Below are 23,523 nucleotides of genomic sequence, written 5' to 3' on the forward strand. Positions count from 1 at the left end.
ATTTTTATTATTCGCTATTTTATTTCTTTATATTTTTATTTTATATTATCATGATTCTTCCCCACCTGACTCGAAAAATTCTGATTCTGGTTGGTGTTCGAGAGGAAACATTCAGAGGGTCCCAGATGACCCTCTGAATTTGACCCGAATCTCGGCCGCAAGGACAAAAACACCTGCAGGACAAACCTGGAAACAAGATTCTGTCGGAAGAAGAGCTTTGTTCAAATATTTGGAGCCGTATTTAACTTACACTAGTTCAAGTATTTGTCTGCACTCTCTTTTAAATACTTCTGCAGGTAAACAGGTTAAACTGGACGTGAGCTTGTATGATCCAGAACAACCCAACAAAAACCTTTCAGTGCCTGTTGTCCGACACACACACACACACACACACATACATACATACATACATACAAACACACACACCCTAGAGGGCTGTCTTGACCCTTGTAGGGAAACACATCTCTCCAGCTGAGGTGCCATTGAGGTCTGTGACCTCCATGTTATGTGTGTGTGTGTGTGTGTGTGTGTGTGTAGGGAGTTGCTGGAAACTATTTCACAGTGAGGCCCGTCTGTCTTCTGTGGCCGCTGTTTCAATTTCTTTCCCTTTTTATGTCTATCTGTCGATCTGTTTGTCTGCCACACACACACACTCACACACACACACACACACACACATACACACACAGTGCTTTGGCTTTGAGCTCAAACAAAACCACACGGGTCCAGCCCATCGTAATGCAGCCAGGGCGAGTTGACCACTCTGACGTCTGTCTGGACACACACACACACACACACACACACACACACAGAGGACGGAACAGATCATCCTGCCATCTCCAATGAAATGTTTATATCAGAACTTTTCTAAGCGCGTCTGTTATAGAAAATATCCCCCCCTTCCATTGGTAGGTTAAGATACGCCCGGAGATGAGGACGACACGGGGACACACCTATGGCTGCAGCGGAAAAGTCCTTTTTTTTTTTTTTTTGTCGACCTATTTATGTGAGTGGGAACGCAGTACACAATCGCACACATACATGTGTACACACACACACACACCCCGCACAAGGCCCCAGCTAAAAGCAGAGGGAACTGTTTCCTGTCTGTGGAACCACACCCTGAGTGGAAAAGAAGCAGACTATAAGGCACACTCATACTTTGTTGAATTCTATCTTTTACCCCCACTTTTTTTTTTTTTTTTTTTTTTTTTTTTGTTGGCCGGCGGTCACGTCGTCGTGAGTCATTTATTCTCGAGGAGAATGTCACGCAGGGCGGCGAGGAGCGCGGAGGGTCGAAAATGGAACCCGTCGTTCGATCCGTTCCGGGCCGAACCGTCGATGGAGGGTTCGCGATCGAATATGAGCGTGGAGGATTCACCGGAAACCAGTTTGGGTGGATCCGGATCACGGAGTCGTTTTTTTTATCGCTTTGACCCGACGTCCGATGTGATCCGAAGTGCGCGACGTTCTTCCCGATTCGGGACGACCAATCGCGAAGGTCGTTTTAAAAAACAACCATTCCTGCACCTGCTTTCCTGTTTTCTTTATTGGGGTTTCAAAGCACTTTTCACTGCATAGCATTCATTCACACACACACACACACACACACACACACACATGCCGGTTTGGCCCGCACGGTGCTTATCGACGTATTCGCGGATTTTTTTTTTTATTTAAGGTATCGATCCAGTTGAGATACTTTGCCATTATTCGGAAAATATGAATCACTCTCCACGGTGCACTTAGAAATCTGAGAAAAGACTTGAAACGCTTTGGGCGGATTTGTGCACGAGTGTACCCGCAGGTGTGTATGCGTGCCCGTGTGTGTGTATATAGTGTAAGAGAAAACCTTGCCATGTATAAAATTGCCTTCGCTGGCTGGCTGCTCGCATTCAACCAGCCTTGTGGCTCGGCGTAGAAACTATCGTTCAAATTACCTTGAATGGCGGCTCTCTAACGCCCTCCAACCCCGACCGCCGTCTCGCTCGCCGTCTCGCTCGCTGTCTCGCTCCCCCCCCCCCCACCCCCCCCATCCGATTCGCCCGCCGCGGCTCTATTTTAGCAGCCAGCCATAAGAGAACGGGAAAGGACTTAAATTGAAACCTGCTCATTTATGAATCAAATTTGTTCCGCGTATACATTTTCCACAGTGTAAAAGACTGCATTAGATTCTGTTTAGATTATTTCAAGAGAGAGTGTGTGTGTGTGTTTGGAGGATTTATGCAATGAGAGGTATATATATGTGTGTGTGTGTGTGTCATGTTTTTTTTTTTTGTTGCACAACTTTTGAATTTTGCCATTGTACGCCCTCATCAGCTTTGTTTACCCGTCTGATCCCGTCGCCGGATGAATCGAAACGAGATATTTATTCACGAACGATGCACATGAAGGACAGAGGAATGTCTCTGGCTTTCGGGGCGATGAGTCCTCAGAGCGTTTGGCGGGGCGGAGAAGGAGGGGGGGGCACATTCTCACTTGAAATGTGCGTCTGATTCAAAGTGACACCGTGAATCGGTAATTAGTCTGTGACCGCGCGGATTCGTTTACTTTGAGCGACGGAGGTGAAGGCAAGTCGTCGATTCCGAAGACAAGAACGGTGCTGAGGATGCGCGCCATGTATCGATAGATCAATAGGCACTTGATAAAGTATCGATACTTACTATTTAGTATTATATAGTATTAGTTTTTTACATGTTGGACTCATTATTCAAAACATCGCTCCTTTTTTTTCTTTGACTGCTACTTTGAGAAAACCACCAAGCTGCTGTTGCACCGTATACCATTATGGTACCACCTGGAGCGTCAAATACACAAACTGGGATGAACATTTATTGAAAAAAAACTTCCTCCGGGTATTACAATGAACCTTTTCACATGGACCCGATTGGGTTTAGCTCGAAAATTGAGAACGGTGTTTTGTTTCATCGTGTCGTGTAACGTTGTGCTCCTTGGTTGTGTAAACAGATATTCTGCGTCCACGTGTCCAGAAAGCGCCTATTTTCCTGTTTTTCAGCATTTTCGGAGAGGTGTGCTAGTTCTTGGCATAAGGTTGCTATGACGACTGTCAACAGAGGAGAGGGCGTTTAAGGGTCCCGTCCTGATTTTTGTGGCAAAACACCGGCAGAGCATTCTGGGATTTGTAGTATTACAGAGTGGAGCTCCACTGAACGCCACAGGAGGTCTTTCTAATTCTCAAATCTCAAAATCTTAAACCATTAAAAAAATAAAAAAAAAATCTCACCCACTCACTGTAAATGGTAATAATTTATCTGTATATATATTCATAACTGAGTAATATTTCATTTTATAACACCTGCGTGTGCTATATTTTTTCATACTCTTGTGCACTCCTTATCTTTCACTTGGTACTTAAGACACTTTATAGCCTTGACATATTACTTAGACACTTTATAGTTTTATTTGTATGCCTTATTCTCCCCCCCCCTTCTTTATACTGTTTATACAATTCCTACTATCATTTATTATTGATATGTTTTACTTGGAACTCTGGCACACCAATTTCCTTCAGGATAAATAAAGTTGTTCTTATTCTTATTAGCGTGCGATTGACATCCACGCACTAAACCAGGGGTCCCCAAACTTTTTCCTGCGAGGGACAGATAACTTTTCCCTTCTCTGACGGGAGGCCGGGCCAGTTTGCTGCAAAAAGTGTGACGATAGCAGAGGTGTCTAAACGTAAACATTTATTGTTTTCCATAAAGCCACACATAACCAAAAATGAACCCTTTCTGGGATTTTTGCAGGAAAAAAAAATCTGAAAATAAATAATAACATTAATAATGACATAAATAACACTATTTATGAAATAAATAATAACAATAATAATAATAATGATTTTCACTGTGGAAAGCAGAAAGCAAGCAGGCTATGAAACCGAAATGGTACCAACACAACACATTTCACTACCAGTATTGTTGTAGAACGGATTTTTATCCCAGTAGATTTCAAAATGATTATATTTGTATTATTATTTGCATTATGATTCTAAAATCAAAATGCAGCTCTGGTATTTTTCAGGGGCTGGGAAAAATGTGGAGGGGGGCCGTATCCGCCCCCCGGGCCGTAGTTTGGGGAATCGCTGCACTAAACTGCACAAAAAAACCTCTGCTGCTACTGTTTCATGCTGTCAAATATCAGTTTGTATCTGCGTGCACTTTATACTTCATACCTCAGTTTAAGGTAGCTGTGTACTTTACTGTTAATTTGCCCTTTATTGTTATTATTTTGTTATTTTTATGACTCCGATGATTTGTGAGAAATTCCTCTCTCTATCCGGTACATGTGGAGAAATTGATAATAAATCTGATTACTTTATTATTGTTTAAGATAAAGAATAAGAACAACTTTATTTATCCCGAAGGAAATTGTTGTGCCAGAGTTTCAAGTAAAACGTAACAATAATAAATAAAAGTAGGAAGGAAGGAGGATAAGAAATACAAATAAAACTATAAAGTGTCAAAGTCAAGGCTATAAAGGGTTTTAAGGTCTTAAAAAGTACAAAGATTTGAATATTCCCTTCGGCTGAAGGAAGAGGAATTAAAAAATCTGATAGCCTCAGATAGCCTATTTATTATTGAACTTATTAAATGTGTAACAAAAGTGTGTTTAGGGGACACACACACCCCCCGCCAGTGTAAAATTCAACCCTGTCATGTGACAAAATTAGCCCATTAGTAACCGCTCGGTACACTAAGTTTTGAAAATTTGTTTTTAAATGAATGGTATTTATCATATAGTCATATGATATTTTCATAAGAAAAAAAAAAATCGGATGTAATCGGTATCGATTTAACAGGCCAAAAAAGTAGTTTGTATGACCCCGTCATGTGACCCAGTGTGGTCGCGGCCTCACCTCCGTTCACAAAGCCGCCAGCGCGGCGAGATCGTTTTATTTATTGCGCTTTACACGTAACCGGGGCGGCTATCGGTTGCAAAAAGACGGTTTTTCGGCGGAGCTCGGAAAGGGGATCTTTCTTGGTCGCAAATGTTGACGGAGCCCGACGCAATTAGCCACACAATAGACTTTAACTCGGGCACATCCGGTATTTACCCGTGATGGTAAACACATCTGGAACGTGGCACATTAAGAATCATTTCTCAGGGACGATTACAGTGAGTGCATGGAGATGGAGGGAATCGCTAAGTAGATTTGCGGATCTAAAAAAAAAAAAGGCAGTGTTTCTAGAACATCTACAGAGTACAACGTGTACAAAGAAGGAGTGGATGCGGGTTCGCGGAGAGAAAAAAAAAAAGAAAAAAAAGAAGGGGAAAACACGTCAAATGTTTGACAGTAAAATAAACAAAAGAGAATGCGTGAAAAAAGGTCTGCTCAGTATTAATAAATGCTCTTTCACTCCTCATATCCTGTGAGCGGAGTGAGGAGACGAAGGGGGGGGTTAAAAAAAAAAAATGCAAAAGAGAGCATGGTGAGATGGAAAATGTGAGGAGTGGGCCGGGACTGAGCCGGCGGTTTCGCCAGTATAACTGTCCTATTGTTTGACTCCGGCAGAGAGCGAGCGCGACATGCACACACACACACACACACACCCAGACGTGCCCGCTGTGTCGTTGTCACGACTGTCATCAAGCGTTGGGTAAATGCTAATGGCGGTGTTTGTGTAGAAAGTAGAAGTAGAGCGAAGGGAGAGGGCGGAGAGATAAGACGTTCGAAAAGCGCAGAACAGGCGGTACGATTTTTTTTCCCAGTATAGGTGTATTATTTACTGCTATTACTAAAGTCATAATTACTTTATTTCACTATTTTCAAGTTTTATTCATGATTTACTCATCCATGATATTCCCAAAAATGTTATTTCTCTCAAGAAGGCACACAAAAATGAGACTTCAAACTGTCTTCGCTGTCGTTTTATTTATTTGCTATATTTGGGGAATATAGTTATCGTTTAATTTTATCATGATAGTGCTTTGACTTCTTAGAACACAATGACACCCAGTTGTTACATTTATCACTTGTACAACTTCAAAAATGAGATAGAAATTGAAAATAAATAGAATAAGCAGATAAAAAGTTATAATGGGGGGTGTAGTGACATTTATAGCAGTTACTAGCTTATACAGGCCTGATTAAAAAACGCTGTGTCCTTACAAACGCACGCTCTAAACATGGAAACAAAGAATAAGAGAAGGCCTTTAAATCATTTGAATAAGCAATTAAAAAGAAACAAATTAATTAATTTAATTCGCGCTTCCGTGGATAATATTGAAAAGTTGTGATCGCACGGCGCTCCGTGTTTAAATACAATTGGTTGATACAAATTAGCCTTCGATCAGACAGACACAGGGTGACCTCTGACCCCCGGCCAGGCTAATTCACCTCTGATTTTGTTTGGTTTTTTAATTTAATTTCCGCGCCGTCGTCACTCTCGGGGAACCCTCTGCGAAAACGTCCCAGCTTCGAGTTCCTATAAACTGATATTTCTTTTCCTGATTTCTTCAAACAGCTGATCTGCAAGTGCAAGAAACATTTCCGGGAAAATATAGGTCACATAGGGCCGATGGGCGGACGGATCGTATTTTTAATTCACTTCAGATTAAATAGTAACTGCATCCTCGTTTGTTTTCATGAAAACGAGCGACTATGATATTCCTCTTTGAGATGACGCATTTTATTTTTTTTGCAATTCTTTTTTTAGCTCTCGGTCAAATGACACGGCGACGTCACGTAGTTTTCAATATATTTTTTTAAACTGCTCCCAGGCAGAACAAAAAAAAAAAAAAAAAAAAGCTGCATCAAAGAACAAAAAAGCAGGATGGCGAAATTGCTTTTTGTGCAATGAGGACGGTAATCGTGACAGCGACGGCCGGTGAGAGAATATCTCAGTTTTCAGCCAATAAGCTGCCAGCTTACTAAAAAAAAGCTTGTCAGCAATCTGCAAACGCTATTACTAATTAATTACATAGTCATAAGCGCAAGTGATGCAGGGTTTTATTGCCAGATATAAACGTTTGTTCATTTCATTTGTGTCGTTCTTCATGATAAGAGTGCTCTATCTTAAAGCTTATTTTTCTGTGCGTGTGTGTATTTTGGATGGTACTATTACGCGCTTATTCATGCCCCGACACATTATTTCGCAAATCCGTCACGCTGTCCGTCACCGGATGGTGAGCGAGAAAGCGAGGCATTCTGGAAAAGAAAAAAAAAAAAAGCGGTGCAGCTGCAGCGCTGGAGAAATTAAATACAAATTGAGTAATTGATGTGTTTTAATATTCACGGTAACCATGACTTCTATGCGCCGGAGTTCGATCCGAGGGCCAAAATTGGGCCGCGAGTTTTGGAAAACCTTTTCGTTTTTGGCACGAACGAAAAGGTTTAATGCCTCGACCGTCACCGGGAATAATCGGGTAAATAGAATAGTCTCTTGTGCCGCTCCTTTGGAGCGCGGCATGCCAAAGTCAAATAAAAACTAATGTATATATAGATGAAAAGTGGCCTCTTTGATGGGCCGTGGAAAAAATAGTGATGATCCCGGCGGCGGCGGGAGTCGGTGCTGATGAGCCGCATGGATTCTGTTAGGGTTTATCATCACTTCATCATCACGACTCTCAGTTCCATCGGAGACACAAAAAAAAAAAAAAAAAAAAAAAAAGAAGGCTGGCGGTGGGGGTCTCGCTCCAGAACGTGAAGAATCCAAACAAATCCCGCACGGACTGACAAATAAATCTCCCCTATCTGAACTCGGCACGGCAGGGGGGGAAAACAGTGAAAAGAAACGTCTGTTTGTCATTCATTTATTATCTATAAAGCGTTTTCTGCACTCGGGGTCAGCGGGTTCACCTCGGATCACAAACAGACATGCAGCCTCTCATTCACACATCTTATCATCTTATAAAGAGATGTGGATTCACTTTCCCCAATCATATATGTATATGTATATATACACTGCTCAAAAAAATAAAGGGAACACTTAAAAAACACATCCTAGATCTAAATGAATGAAATATTCTTATGAAATACTTTGCTCTTTACACAGTTGAATGTGCTGACAACAAAATCACACAAAAATGATCAATGGAAATCAATTGTATCAACCCATGGAGGTCTGGATTAGAAATCACACTCAAAATTAAAGTGTAAAAACAAACTCCAGACTGATCCAACTTTGATGTAATGTCCTTAAAACAAGTCAAAATGAATCTGTGTTGCTTCCTGAGTGGACACAATGATTTCACAGAAGTGTGATTGACTTGGAGTTACATTGTGTTGTTCAAGTGTTCCCTTTATTTTTTTGAGCGGTATATATATTTCCCCATATATCCAATTTACTTTAACCCTCATATTATGTTAAGGGTCAATTTGACCCATTGGGTCAATGGGTGAAATGGGTCAAATTGACCCTTGACATAATATGAGGGTTAAGTCACATGCCTTCAAGACATACAAATATGAGAAAATAAGGGTTTCCCATGATCCTCCTGCATTTTTTTGGTGAGGAACTCCAGTTTGCGCAGGAAGACCCCCTGCACCAGGCATCTTATGAGTGTGAAATAGCAGCGCGCTGCCAAAAACATTTATTTATTATGTGTTTCTAAAGAGGTGCCCAATCCCGAGATTTTTTTTATTTTGAGTCTGCCGTGACGGGGAACGTAATAACCGTCCCGTCTTTGTCTTTTATTCGCTTCTGCTAAATTCTGCCTTCGTCTTCGGTGTGACTCCCTTTCCAAAATACCCGTTAAACTGCTTTTCACGCCGGCTTTATCCGGGCGACTCCTGTGCCGTCGCGGCCGGAGATCGGACTCCGACCGCCGGCCTCCCTTGGTTCATCTGACCTCTTTACGTCGATGAAATCGAGCGCGAGTCGGCGCTCACGGACACGCGTGTTTTTGCTTTTACGTTAATCTTCTCTCACCTGGTGCGAGGGGGGAACCCCGCGGCGGCGCGGAGATCCGTGGATTCCCAAACCGTCGCCCTCCGTGTCTCTCAAGCTAATACCCTATGTCACAGTGAGGCCGAGGCAGATTTCTATCTGGACTTTCACTAAAAGCCTCAAACTTTCCAAAACAACTTTTTAAAATCTCATCTTAGTCCAGACGCCGAGTCTACGAGCGCGCGCGTGGGTGTGTGTGTGTGTGTGTGTGTGTGTGTATTGCCCAGCCTATGCCAAGTCAAGGAGCTCAAATGAGACCGACAGAGGAGAGAGACGACCAATGAAATTGATGAAATCGGAGGGAGAGAAAAAGCTGTGTGTGTGCGCGGGCACGTGTGTGTGTGTGTGTGTGTGTGTGTGTGTGTGTGTGTGTTTTCGTGTGTGTGTGTGTGAAATGTCGTTGTGACTGACGTGTGAACAAAAGAGCAGCTTTTCAAGTGTGCAAACCCAAACCAGATAAACTGATGCTGTTTATTCAACTTTGTTTTTTTTTTCTTTAACTTTGAATCATTAATTATCTCTGTAATTTATATTTGAAAATTAAAAAAAAGCTATTCAATTGTTTCAAGTTTAGCAAATTTTTTTTTTTTAATAGCAAAAGAGGGAGGAGATAGAGATTTAACGGTAAAATAATCATGAAAATTGGAATTTTACTGCGGTTTATCTTTTAACAAGGTTACACTCCTTAGAGAAGGTTAAATTCAGTTAATGATGAATGAGTTTGAAACAGACACACACACACACACACACACACACACACGCACCCACAATAATGGTTTACCTCTAAATTCTTTGTCAGTCCAACCCGCATTATGTAAATATCAAACTAATGTAAATTTATCCGATCTGTTATATTATCCAAATATTTTAAACGCATTTTTTTATTTTCGTTTTAATCAGATTCTTTCAACCTTTTTTTTTGTTTTACTCTTAAAGCGAGACCTCCCGGGATGTTTCTCTTCGGTCCAGAAGGCGCCTCAGAATTCTTCTTTATCCTCTGAACGAAAATATCCCGGAGCAGGATTCCGGTTTGGTCACTTTGCTGACCACCTTCGTTTCAGAGACGTGTGTGTGTGTTTGTGTGCGTGCTTGCGTGCACAAAATTGAATAATCATTTGAAAAACATACAAAAGGAAGTGAATATTACAAGTCAAGAGGAAAAAATATATAATTTTCAAGAGACTTTATGAATGGTTCAATGACTTTATTGTTATTTCTCGGAAGCGCAATAAAAATTTACATTACAGCATGTTTTACAGCAGTGAGAGAAAAAACAAATACACCACATATCCAACATTCACGGGTAAAAAATTAATATTCTAACGTATTCATTAAAAGGCAGACAATTACACTCGAGGTAAAAAAAAACAAAAAACAAAGGCACATTATGAAAATAATGTTTTACAAGTTGTAAAACATGTCATTTGTCACAGCATATCTGCTAATATCTGCGAATATCCGTTTAGCGTTGTGGATTTGTACCGTCGGGCGTTCGGAAACAAATAACGGGTCATAAATGGGGCTAAATGTTGCGCGTTTGCCATACTCACATTTAAAAAGCTGATTAGTTTATATTACGGTGTTGTAATAATCTAATTTGGCGAGGCGGGGCAGGTCAAAGAGGTCAGAAGAAATAAACTAAAAGTCGTTTTTGGTGTGGAAGAGCCAGAAATGGGTTTGGGCTCTCTGCAACAGGAAGCCGCTGTTTCCAACCGCGAGGCCAAATTCTCGTTTCTGCCGAGGAACCGGACGGGTTCGTAAAATACAGCGAAACCATCGATGGGAGGATGGAAGTCCTTTCCACCAGCAGGGGGGAAATGCCCGCCTGGTGTCCCCGAGGAAATTGGATTTTGGCCGGGGTTCGGACCCACTAATTGTCTTTCGTGTCAATCTGAGTCTGACACTCGGGTCCCGAGTCAAAATAAACAAGTCCGAAGGCTGAAACCGCGGATTCGAAATCCTACACAGGAAACCTCTGTTCCGTACAGGAGGACCGCCGTGGCGTCGTTTCTGTGATAAAAGTCCCGAAATAAGCGGCGGCTTTCAGAAAGAAACAATCCGAGTAGACGGTTCTATGAACTGTCCGGTTAAAAATTCGAGGAACAACCGTCGCCCAGCCAAGGCGCGTACGCTGGTATCACATCCAGGTGGCTCCTTCACGTGGGACATTTTCGACATCGAACAATGAAACCTTTTAGCTTTTAGCAAGCCTCCATCCCCGGATTGAGTCTGGAAACAGCGGCGTTGGAGTACAAGAGGATTTGCAAGTATTTCGCCGTTAAATGCGCGACTCCGGTCGGCCGTCGGGTCAGAACGGCTCTCCTTATGGTCTCTTCATTTAGCGGCCTTTGCATACGGATGGAGGGGTTATTCTGGTGTTTTTCAACAGGGGCCCAATTTTCCCATCTCTTTTGGTCTAAATGATTAATAGGAGCACAAACTACTGAAAGACGTCCAATATCGAGCGAAAACTCTATAACCGACGACCACAAAACTGCTGCAAAATAATACCAGCGTGCATATTTCACATCGGAGCGCTCCCACCAGAAGTGCTTGTTTTCGCCACAGACGGGGCTCAGAGTGTTATTACGAGTGTCTGACAACATTACGGAAAGGATCTCAGCAGAACTCGACGTGCATTTCGGAGGGGAATATGAATATGAAAATTATCTTTCCAAATTGAATCAACACATGAAAAAGCAATACAAAGAAAAAAAAAAAAACAACCCTCAATTGTGGTCATATCTAATACATGCATTACTGTGTAATGACACTGAATATGAGATATCATATCAGGGAAAATGTCAAGTATCATTGTTGGTGATTCGGTCTGTTTTCGGAGCGACCAAATTATACGAGGGGTGACGCATTAGCAGGCGGTCAGGCTGGAGGAAATTTCCACCAGGCAATTAAGTTGATCAAATTTAATGTTTGCACATTAAAATTGAAAATTAGAAATATATCTAGGCCACAAAAAAATACGTAAAAAATTATGGAGATATATTTTTTCTTGTTTTTATTTATTTTATTTTTTTCCCCTCCCATAGTCAAAAAAAAAACCAACCCAAAAACATACAGTCGGTTCATTGGAAGCCCAAAATTGCCCCCGATGACAGAGTGAATGATTCTAGTCTCTAATTTGTGGCCTTGCGATTGATTGGTGACGGATGAGATAGGCCAAAGAGCAGAATAAGCGGTCGAGAATGGCTCAATGAATGAATGAATGGATAAAAAAAAAAAAACACATTGAAATCTTTATATAATTCTCTTTTTTTGGAATCCCAAAGTGTGAAATAGATTTGATTCAAAATTAATGAAAAGGTGATGATATATATATATATTTTTTTTATTTATTTATTTATTTATTTTATTTTTTTTCTACATATTTTTTATATGTATTATGTTTTTATATTTTTTATTTTATGTATATTCATATATTTTTATATATTTTTTTCTCTCCAGAATCCCAAAAAGTCTCAGCAAATGACGGCTTGGGTGGGCTAAATGGCAGGATAAGCACTGAATGAGTGAATGAACGAACAAATGAATAGGTAAATTGATATAAAAATGATTTTTTTTTTTTATCCTCCCACAATCCAAAAAGGTGTGGTAGTTTCATTGGAGACTGAATTGCCAAAGAGGTGAATAAGTGAGTTAATCCATCTCTATATGATGTGGGAATTCCTCTCGCTGAGTAAGGCTGAAGGGCAGATTAAACAGTCAAGAGACTCAATGAACAAATGAATGTATGAATTCAAAAATAAATTGAAAACTTAATATATTTTTGTTTTTTTCCAACTGGAATCCCCAAACATGTAGTAGATTTAATTCTAAATAAATGATAAAAATCAAATAATATATTTTTTTTTATCCATAGAGTATATATGGAAAAAAGTAATAATATCTTTATATATAGTTATAATAGTAATATAATATAATTTATATAATATATATATACAACTATATATAGTATGATATATATTATTATTTATTGTATATGTAAATATTTTATCATTTATTTAGAATGAAATCTATATTCATATATATTTATTCATAGAGAATATTTGAATATAGAGAATATTTAAATATAGAAAAAAATATATATATATCTATATATATATATATATATACATAAGTACTCAAGAATGACTCAATGAATGAATGAATGAGTAAATCAATCAAAAAAAAATCATTTTTTTCCTCCCACAATCCAAAAAAGGTGTGGTAGTTTCATTGGAGACCCTGAATTACCCAAGAGGTAACTGAGTGAGTTAACCCATCTCTATACGAGGTGTGAATGGTTGTATCTGTGATCAATCGGTCCTGGGTGAATCCCGTCTCTCGCCCAGTGATGATCAGGATATGTTCCAGTTTGAAAAGGTACAGATAGTGAATGAATGAATGAAGATATTTGAGCGATCTGTCAGCGTTTTCACCCCTGGATTCAATGCAACGGAAGCTCCTCTTGGTAATTCTTTCCCCTGTTGACCAGTTGCCTGGAAGTGGATAAGATCTCTTTCAGCCGCGGCGGTTTTCTGACACCATGGCAAACTCATAAGAGTAATTACATTACGTGGGTGCTCACAGCGACCGGGGCTGCTTCATACAAAGCTGCCTACAGTGCAAAGGCTTGCTGCGAAACCACACACCCTACACACACACACACATGCAAGCAGAACAGTTTACTGAAAACAACACAAAAATTGAACACCTCCCGCGATCTCACTCATCACCCCAGCGGAACCCAAAGAAGCGCCTTCAAGTCATTCGCGCCTCTTGGCCGAGGTCAGATTGCAAAGGTGACGCGGAGAGAGATCGTTGTGAACGTGGCTGACGGAACAAAACCGCGGGTGTTACGAGAAACGCATTTTCTTCTATGTCGGCGCCGCGAAACCGGGGTTAACAATAAAGAGTGGAGGAAACGCATCCTGGGTAGACGTGCGGACTCAAGCCCGAGATCCTCCCGGATGATTAAATCCTGAATTTTCAAGTGGAAGCAAAGCATGTTATGCAATAGATGTGGCAGAGGAAAGGGGGGAAAATAACAGAAATAGCGCATATTTAAAAAAGAAAAGTGCTTTTGTCGAAAAACCGATGATGTGAATACTGGGGTTGGGCCTCGTGACTCTTCTCACTTCATTTGTGTCGCCCGTAGGATCCACTTCCACTTTTCTTATCATCCGTTTCTTTGTTTCCTCTCTTAAAACTCTTTCACACACACACACACACACACACACACACACACACATTCACACACACACAGAAAACTGAGTCAGTGCACAGATCCGGTCTGCTGCCGCCCTGTTACACCAGCAGCGGCACTGCGTGGGACGTGTGTGTGTGCATTTGTTTGTGCGCGCGTGTGTGTGTGTGTGTGTTGTTGGCACGTGACCCGTAACGTCACATAGGCGTGATAGCAGTGTTTTGTTCACGGCTAACGGACCTGGAGTTTCGGAGTCTCGATGTTCTTCCAGCTAGATGTGCGCTGTGCTTCGTTGACGACGTTGTGGCGGCGGATGTTTTTATTCCGCTCTGGTTGCGTGATAAACATCAGTGCACGTGCACACACACACACACACACACACACACAGCCTGGAGGATATGCTGCTGTGGCTCAGTCAGCAATAAGGCAGGATCAGGCTGCGAAAAAAAGGGCACAGACACCAGAATCTCTGAAATGTAGCCCTTTTCCAGCTGATAACCTGCTGCACACTGACGGCCACTCGTGCGCGTGTTACAAATTGCATAAAAAGAGTGCCTGATAGAGATGTTGTATAAATATTTCACAGTCGCACCCACGTTATTTATTTTTACTGAGTCATAACTTACAGTGTGTCAGTGAGGCAGCATAAAACCATCCAGGATCACCAATCTGAATAGTTTCTAACCAATCAGAGGTGGCCGACGTCCATCGCATTGGAGAAACCTACGACGCAGACTGTGCGACAAGGCGACGCTTTGTCTTTCCCTTCCAAAATCGTCATTATATTAAAATCTATAATTTGCCTTGGCAAACAGGTGGCGAAACCTCCGCTTGGAAAATGTCAGTCGTATTGTGTGGGCCATCCCTGTGACTCAGCGGGCGAAGGTACCGACCATGCAAATACAATGTCCTCACTGACCAAGTGGAAAAAATCAGCAGCTGCCTCTGGACACAGAAAGCATGGTGAAAGAAAAAAAAAAAAAAAAAAAAGCAAAAAATACTTGGGGAAAGTGCGCAGAGCGACGGCTCCGCTGCTGAAAATGGTCGTTTGGCGGATATAAAAGTAAAAAAAACGAATTAATTATTCCTCGCGTTGAAGGTCGACATCCATGGGAAGCGATCAGCGGAAGGCCCATTAAATATTACGTCTCCAGATAGGGTCACGCCGGCACATTAAACATCTGAGAACATTCTGGAAGGTCCCTCAATGTCAACGCCACGTGACTGAGGGTTTGCCGGGCCTCCTCGTCCAGATCGGCCATAACTCAACGTTACATCACGAAGGAAACGTGCGTGATCGTTCGCTGTGTTTTTTTTTTAAGTCTTTTTTTATTTTCAAGTTTGTTTTAAAGGAGACGGCGTGAGTCTCCGCCCTGGTCTGTTCTTGCCGCTCCAGGTGGAGCGAAGTCGGGAAGAAAGCGGCATTCGAGTCCGCGGAGACTTTCTGTTTGTCTTTTCTTTTCTCTTCAAAGGATTTTAATTTCACTTGACCTTGTTATTTGCAAAAATCCATTCAGCTCCCGCACGTCGCTCCCGCCCTGAATGCAGAAACGCGTTCTCACCTGCCGTCTGAGCCTCGGAGTCGCTGCCTGCAAATAATCGGAAGTATCGTCCGGTCTTTACCTTTAACTTACTTCCTGTGTTTTGATTATCCGCCGAAACAGACGGTCGTATCCGCGGATTCCTCCGCTTGCACCTCCTCCTGTTTTGCTTCTGTCGCTAATTTAAACCAATAGCTGAGTCTTTTGAGGACTTTTCTCAGGAGACTATTTGACCCTTTTCTTTTTTCTTTCGGACGCTCCCTTCAGGGCTCGCCACAGCCAATCATCCGCCTCCATCTTCTTCTCTCACACCGACTGACTTCCTGTCCTCTTTGGCCCCGTCCATAAACCTCCTTCCTGGTCTTCCTCCAAACCTCCGGCCCGGCAGCTCCAACCTCCATCCATCACCATCCATCTCATTCTGACTTTTGTCTCCAGAACATCTGCAGAGAACATTAACATCTAGATCCTCCACCTTTCTTATCAAGGAGGCGATTCCCAACTAGCGTTGGTTAATGACACATAGATTTGTCGCCGTTGCCGTGTCGACCGTGTCGACCGTGAAATAAAAAATCATCCGCATTGGAGGCGCTCTAGCCTGTTGAACGTAGATAGGCGTCTTTCCAGTCAAGATTTTGGTCTGATTCAAATCGGATTCAACCGGGAGCTGCTCAGCGCGTGAAAACTGAAAAGATTATGGAAAAACCAGATATATATATATAGGTTGCATCCGCTAATTTTTAAAAGAAAAACTAAATTGTACATAAATAAGCTGCGCCTGTTGATAAGCCGCAGGTGTGACGATTGAAACATGACATTTTAACACAGCAAGACGATCTTTTTTTTTTTACTTTTAATCAAATAAATAACGGTAACATCTACAACTAGCGGTACATAACACAAGTGCTTTTTTCAGAAGAGATGCCGAACTTATGTGCGCAAAAGGGCCGATCCGAAGAATTATCGTAAATGCGTGTGGTTTTGCCGAAACACTTTCATTTGTCCACTTGAAAGGAAGGAAACTACCGTAATTATCCCGTAAAAATCCATAAATTAGCTGCATTTAGCTGCAGTTTCCTGATAAATTCTAGTGGAAAATTTTCCCACGGTGACAAGATTTTCTCTTTTAACTCAACAATATTTTCAGGGTGTAATTTCATCAATAATTTTTTAATATTCATGAATTCATGTATTTTTTTAGACAAATAGTTCATTGCATATAATTTTTTTTATAATTTACCTGTGTACCTCCTCTACACTAAAACAAAGGAAAAATTTGGACTAAGTGTTATATTCTAGGTAATAATTTTACTGGTCCGACTCCCTTGAAATTAAATTAGGCCGTAAGTTGCCCCCGGACCAAATGAGTTTGACACCCCTGATGTAATGTACTGTATTTACCTGTGTATTTACATGTATATGATTACATGAGGGGTGTTGGGAGTAGAAGGAATGGTTTTATGTCTCTATATGACTTATGACTAAGTATTTGATATTATGAGAATACTCGCTGAATGCATTGTCAGCGGAGTTGTGAATGAGTATGTATTGTACATGAAACAAAACAGTAAACAAAACGTTAAATATTACGGTACAAATGGCCGATACGTGTGCAAATACTGTGCGGTAGAACGGTGTTTTGCTTGACGACAGACCTCTTGGAACGTAACGCCGTCGTGAAGTGAGTTAAGATTATATATGGAGTGCGAATGAGAGGGTGAATGGTTGTTTTTATCTCTAAATGTGTCCCTGTGATGGACCGGTGAGCGGTTCAGAGTGGATCGGCTCTCACATCCCACTTTTCAAACACGTCACTGCTTGTGAGAAGGATGCGTTTGTTCAAGATTTAAGTAACTTTGAAATACAAGAATAGATGTTTCTTCTTGTTGTTCTCTTTGTTTTTCAATAAGAACCACCGTGTATGTGTGTGTGTGTAATAAGCATCTTTGCAAATTGACCTTAGGAGTCTTAGCCAAAAGGGTTGAAACAGAAAGAGACAAGATCTTCATAACCTTTGCAGTAATGCGAGTTTTATCCGTGAGTTTGGAGTCTCGGGTGAGTTGTTTTAAGTATCACTGTAATTTCAAATGATAATATATTGCGATTGAACTGCAAGGGAGGTGTAAAAGCTTATCCTGACATTGGATTTATTTTTGACGGCAATTGACCCTCGTGGCAGCAATTAGCATTCTCAGATTCACCAGACCTGGTTCGACTATTTCTTGACGGCAACCACACTGAAATAGAGGCACCAGAGTTAACGTGTAGCGTTTGAATTGAGATTATTTTGTCAGGAAATACTCCAAACATGTTAAAAATGATTTCTGCTGTCATATATTAAACATAAACTTTGGCAATAAATAATTGTGCTATGGCAGAATTGGAATATTCATGCCCCGATTCGTCGTAACAATTCTGTGTCATTTTAATTCACATAATCTTCGACAACATAATAACGCCAATGAACAAGTTCAAATCAAATAAAAAAATGACTGGATCTGAATAATGAGGGATTCTAAACCTTTACTGATAAAGGAACCGGACGAATAAACGAATCAATGACTGAAATACATCAAAAGTCTGTTTTGGACTCCTTCAGGGAGACTCTTATTTTGAAATTCCACTATTTCAGTGACAGCGAGTGATGTTTAGGCCCTGAGGCGCCGGCGGCTATCATGAGTCCAAGAGTTATCGACTCATATATTCTCCAGACTTTCAGCTTTTAATAGAAATATGATTGTCGTCGATCATTCTTCATAATAGATGTCATCGAAATTTTAGAGCGAGAGTGCTTCGACGTGGCCCCTGCGACCTTGTGGCGGCTTTCAAACGGGGCTTTTGTTTGCACATGAACATTTGTTTGCTTTGACATCTGAGTAATGCTCCAGAAACAAAAAACAAGCTCTTTTTTTTACAAAGGTGTGTGATTCTGTCAAAATAAAGGCGTGCTTCGACCGAGACTTGAAAGTAGCGGGCGGATTATTTGGATGGGGCGGGTCCGTTGCGTTAATCCCGGTTGATGTGCGACTGAGAATGCAAGCAGGAACTCTCGCTTGAGAGACGGCCGCTCTTTACCGCCTCTCTCAAGGTTCTTGAAATATAGCACCTACAAGACCAGATTACTGCTCTCAAGCAATTATTGTGATGAAGAAAAAAGCAAAATAAGCAAAATAAAACAAAAAATAATGATGACACGTTTTATATTATGGATAATTCATCTAATGAGATTCCTGACAGGTTATAGACATAGACAATATTTTTGATAAATAAGACCATCTTTAATACAGGCCAATGAAAAGATCTATCTATCTATCTATCTATCTATCTATCTATCTATCTATCTATCTATCTATCTATCTATCTATCTATCTATCTATCTATCTATCTATCTATCTATCTATCTATCTATCTATCTATCTATCTATCTATCTATCTACAGGACTGTCTCACAAAATTAGAAAATTATAATAAAGTCCTTTTTCTTCTATATTGTAATTACAAAAACAAAAATGTCATACAGTCTGGATTCGTTACAAATCAACTGAAATATCGCAAGCCTTTTACCATTTTAATATCGCTGATTATGGCTTACATCTTAAGAAAACTCAAAAATCCCATCTCAAAATATTAGAATATCATGAAAATGTAATTCTTGTTTTTTTAATTGCATTACAGAAGAGAAAGAACTTGATCACAATATTCTAATTTTCTGAGACAGTCTATCTATCTATCTATCTATCTATCTATCTATCTATCTATCTATCTATCTATCTATCTATCTATCCATCTATCCACACACCCACACTTCTGTCTATGTATATATGCATGTATGTATGCAAATATGTATGCATCAATGTACGTATGCATGTATGTACGTACGTATGTGTGCATGCATATATGTATGTATGTACACACGTATGTATGCAAATATGTATGCATGTATGTACATATGTATGTACATATGTATGTATGTATGTATGCATGTGTGTACACGTGTGTATGCAAATATGTATGCATATATGTACATATGTACGTACGTTTGTATGCATGTATGTATGTATGTATTTATGCATGTATGTATGTATGTATGCATGTATGCATGTGTGTACACACGTGTGTATGCAAATATGTATGTACGTATGCATGTATGTATGTATGTATGTATGTATGTATGTATACATGTATGTGTATGTAGCCACAGCTTTCAGACGTGCACGTTTTAGGGTACGCGTGCACGAGCACGCCCCCCCCCCCCCCCCCCCCCCCCCCTCTCGTGCGTGCCCCTTTAAGAGCGGCTTGGCGCGCGCGCGGCGTTCTGGTGGCTCCTTGATATTAATAGAGCGGCTGTGTCTTCCTCCCGTGACGTCACGGCCCCAGCCTTCACAGCCGGCCCGGCGGAGCGGAGCGGAACGGCGGGGGGAGCCGAGCCGAGCCGAGGGGAGGGGAAGGGGAAGGGGAAGGGAAGGGGGAAGGCTCGGCTGCTGTCACACCGCCGCGGGAACAGCGGTCTCCGCGGCTCAATCACAGATAAGCGGCCGCCGACGGCGAACGCGGCACCGGGGCGGCTGAGCGACACGTTACAAACCGGAATACCGCGCCGGCGGAGACAAAGTCATTGACCCAACAGCCGTGTTGTGCTAGCTTGGTTAGCTTAACCAGCTCTCTCAGGCCAAAGAAAAGAGAGGGAGGGAGAGAGAGAGAGAGAGAGAGAGAGAGAGCCAAGACACAGTCACCCCGTCCGACATCATCAACAAACAAAAAAAAAAAGAAAAAAAAAGAAAAAGCCCACAAAGAGACGGAGCAGCCAGCCGTCCAGCCACCATCTTAGCAGGCTGCCTGACAGACACACATACTGAGAAGTGAAGCGAGTTGCCCCCGTGTTTGTTGTGATCAACAGGTAAGCGGCACCAGGAGAAACAACACGAACACACACTTTACGACCGGCGCGGTGGAGGGAGAACACATACACACACACACGCACGAATACACACACGGAGGTTTTTTTTTTTTTGTTTGGCGATGCACGGTTGGAGGGAAAATGCATGTTGTTGCGGAGACGAGTGGGGAGGTGGGGGTCGAGAATGTGCTCGTCCGTGGAGGGAGGCGGGCGGGCGGCCGGGACGCAGGACGGCGCTCCGCTCGCCCGTTGCTAGTTTTTACGACGGTCAGCAGTCGGTTTGCGTCTTATGTAACTAACGGCCTGAGCGGCGTCGGCAAGGAAGAGAGAGATCTCCGCTGAATGAGAGAGGGAGAGAGAGAGGGAGAGAGAGAGAGAGGGAGGGAGGGAGGAAAAAGAGCAGCGAGGCTTTGCATTCACATGGCAGCTTGCAGTTTTTGGTCAGGACACCCGAACGCTGCACAAATACAAATTTCTGGGGGCGATCGGGGACGTCCGTGTCTCCGCTCTTAAAAAAAAACAACAAAAAAAATAACAAAAAAAAAAAAAAAAAACAGAAACAAAAAAAAAAAACCCAAAACAAAACAAAGTGACGCCGGCAGCGAGAGGGGGGACGCGGAGTGATTTAAGTCGCCTCAAGTAGGTCCGTGTGTGTGTGCGTGTGTGTGTGTATGCTTTCTACAAGTTTTACGTCTTGCTTTTCTGACATCCTTTTTTTATGCGAAAGCCGACTGGGTTGCAAGTCGCTAAAAGCCGGTGTTTTGCAGCGATTTTGTTAATACATCGTTACTAACAAGTTATTACATAGCATCATCTTTTTGCCTCTTTCATTGATAACTTTCTTACACACACACACACACACACACACACACACACACACACACACACACACACACACACACGCTCATCTCAACTTGTACTCAAGTTTAGAATTCCTGCTCTCTCCCGATGACTTTCGTTGCAGATAAGGTGCTTTATGCAGAAAGATGAGCACAGCTAAGATGCTTTAGTTTATTTTATTTTTTTAATTATGTTTCTCCCCATTCAAGGGGGGTGGGGGGATAAGTAGCATCGTCCCTGATCAAAGTGTTTATCAAGCCGTCAGTTGATATGTTGCACCTCTTTCATTGTTAGGGGAGCGCATGGTGGATGTGACCCCCCTCCTCCTCCTCCCGCAACCCCCAAAACATCTTATCAACTCGAAGTGTTGTATGTGCGGTGGGGGGGGGGACTCAAATATTAGCTGGCTGCTTTAAAACCCAAACTATTTATTTAGTTGTCGTTGAGCTCTTGCATGAGCGCTATCAGGAAGCCCCGAGTTGCATTTCCAATCAACTTTTTCAAAAGGCCCCCCCTTTTCGCCTCCTCCTCCTCCTCCTCCTCCTCCTCTGTTGTAAGAAACTGTGATGTTCCTTTGAGATAAGGGAGCTGGGTAGGCATGACAACTCTGTGGGGAGAGCAGAGTATGTGAGGCCAGTACAATGAGGCACACACACACTGCAAGGAAGCCTCTCTTTTTTTTTTTTTTTATAACACAGTTCCTCCACAGCTCTGCAACTCTGCTCCCCGAAAAGACTGCCGTCTTACGGACCATTTTATTCGAATACCTACAAATAACCCTAAATTACTTATCGGAAAAAAAAAATATGTGCTAAAAAAGAAAATAAGCCCGGGAACCCTCGGCGGGTTTGCAAAGTTGACACTCAGCACCCGGCAAAGTTTTTCATCCCTGCGACTGTGTGAGGCCAAAAGAGAAAGTCAACGTGGTGAAGATTTAAAGCAGGTCTGTTTACGTCTTCGCCGCGCTTTCAAAAGTATAAGCTCGGATTCTGGAAAGCGACTCTAGTGAGATGAGTAAATAAATGCGTGTGTTGTATTTTTAAAATTCACATATTTGACTTGAATCCCCCTCTCCTCTCCCTCCTGCACACATTTCCTGCGAGGGGGAAAAAAAGAAAAATCCCGTCGCGAGGAAGTTTGATCCCCCGGTCGGCATGGAGGACGCTCACGGCGTCTCACCTCTGGGATTATTATTATTATTGTTGTTCCAGGACTTTCACAAACTCTCAGAAACTCTTTATAAAACCGTCTTTTTGTATTTTTTTAACTTCTCATGCTGCTGATCTCACATCCGACGCCGTGAAATGCCTCTCTCGGGCCGCGGCGAGCGAGTTTCCTTCTGACCTCCCCCCTTCCATCCCCCTCCCTCGCTTTATTTATTGGAGGAAAACCTGACAGGAAGTGTGTCGGTGTTCACATCACGTCTTTGTTGATCAGTGGCAAACTTTTTTTTTTTTTTTTTTTCCCCCAAGGCAAAGGTGTGTGACGTTTCCAGATCACTCCCCTGGACGGTGTGTGTGTGTGTGTGTGTGTGTGTGTGTGTGTCCCTCTACCCGTGTTTGTCTCTGAGCCTCATTTCTGGAGGGTGCGTTGGCACCGATGGTTTGGTCGTGATCGCCGTCCAGCCTCCGCCGCCGCCGCCGCCACACTTTGGAGAGTCAAAACGGCATCGGATGACGTTTAATAGGCCTCCGTCTTATTTGAAATGTTGGACAACCGGGGTTTCCCCCGTCTCTGCACGTCTGTCTGACTCCACGGACGCGCTTGAGAGAACGTGGGGTAAGTTTTTCTTCACTTATTTCTCCGCGTCTTGTCTGGAGGACAGCGTGAAGCGCCCGCTCGCCGAGCTTCCATCAAGCTTGTTTTTTTTTCTTAAATAATGCCCTTAAAACTAAGTGAGAGCGTCGCCCTCCTGCGAGGGGTCGGCCTCGCTCGGCCGTGCCTTAAATCTCCCCCCTTTCCGGACACTGGATATTATTGTATCTCGCCGCCTTGTTCGAAGCTGCTATTAAACGTCAAAACATTTGACGACTTCTTAAATAGAACTTCTGCTTATAAAACTCTTTCCCGTATGTCTGCGTGTGTGTGTGTGTGTGTGTGTGTGCGAGACAGAGCAGGACAGAGAACAGCACT

At 42.2% G+C, this 23,523-nt stretch overlaps 1 protein-coding gene across 1 annotated transcript in view; it reads left to right on the plus strand.

Moving 5' to 3' along the window:
- Nucleotides 1-20,575: 20,575 nt before the first annotated feature.
- Nucleotides 20,576-23,523, plus strand: part of trps1 (trichorhinophalangeal syndrome I) — a 106,138-nt gene continuing 103,190 nt past the window's right edge. Inside the window, exon 1 of the mRNA XM_086178411.1 lies at nucleotides 20,576-21,193. The gene's annotated coding sequence lies outside the window, so the exon portion shown is untranslated. The remainder of the gene's footprint in view (nucleotides 21,194-23,523) is intronic.

Source organism: Fistularia commersonii, chromosome 30 (genome assembly GCF_037954325.1).
Source record: "Fistularia commersonii isolate RoL2024-O1a breed Wild chromosome 30, RoL_Fcom_v1.0, whole genome shotgun sequence".
NCBI lineage: Eukaryota > Metazoa > Chordata > Actinopteri > Syngnathiformes > Fistulariidae > Fistularia > Fistularia commersonii.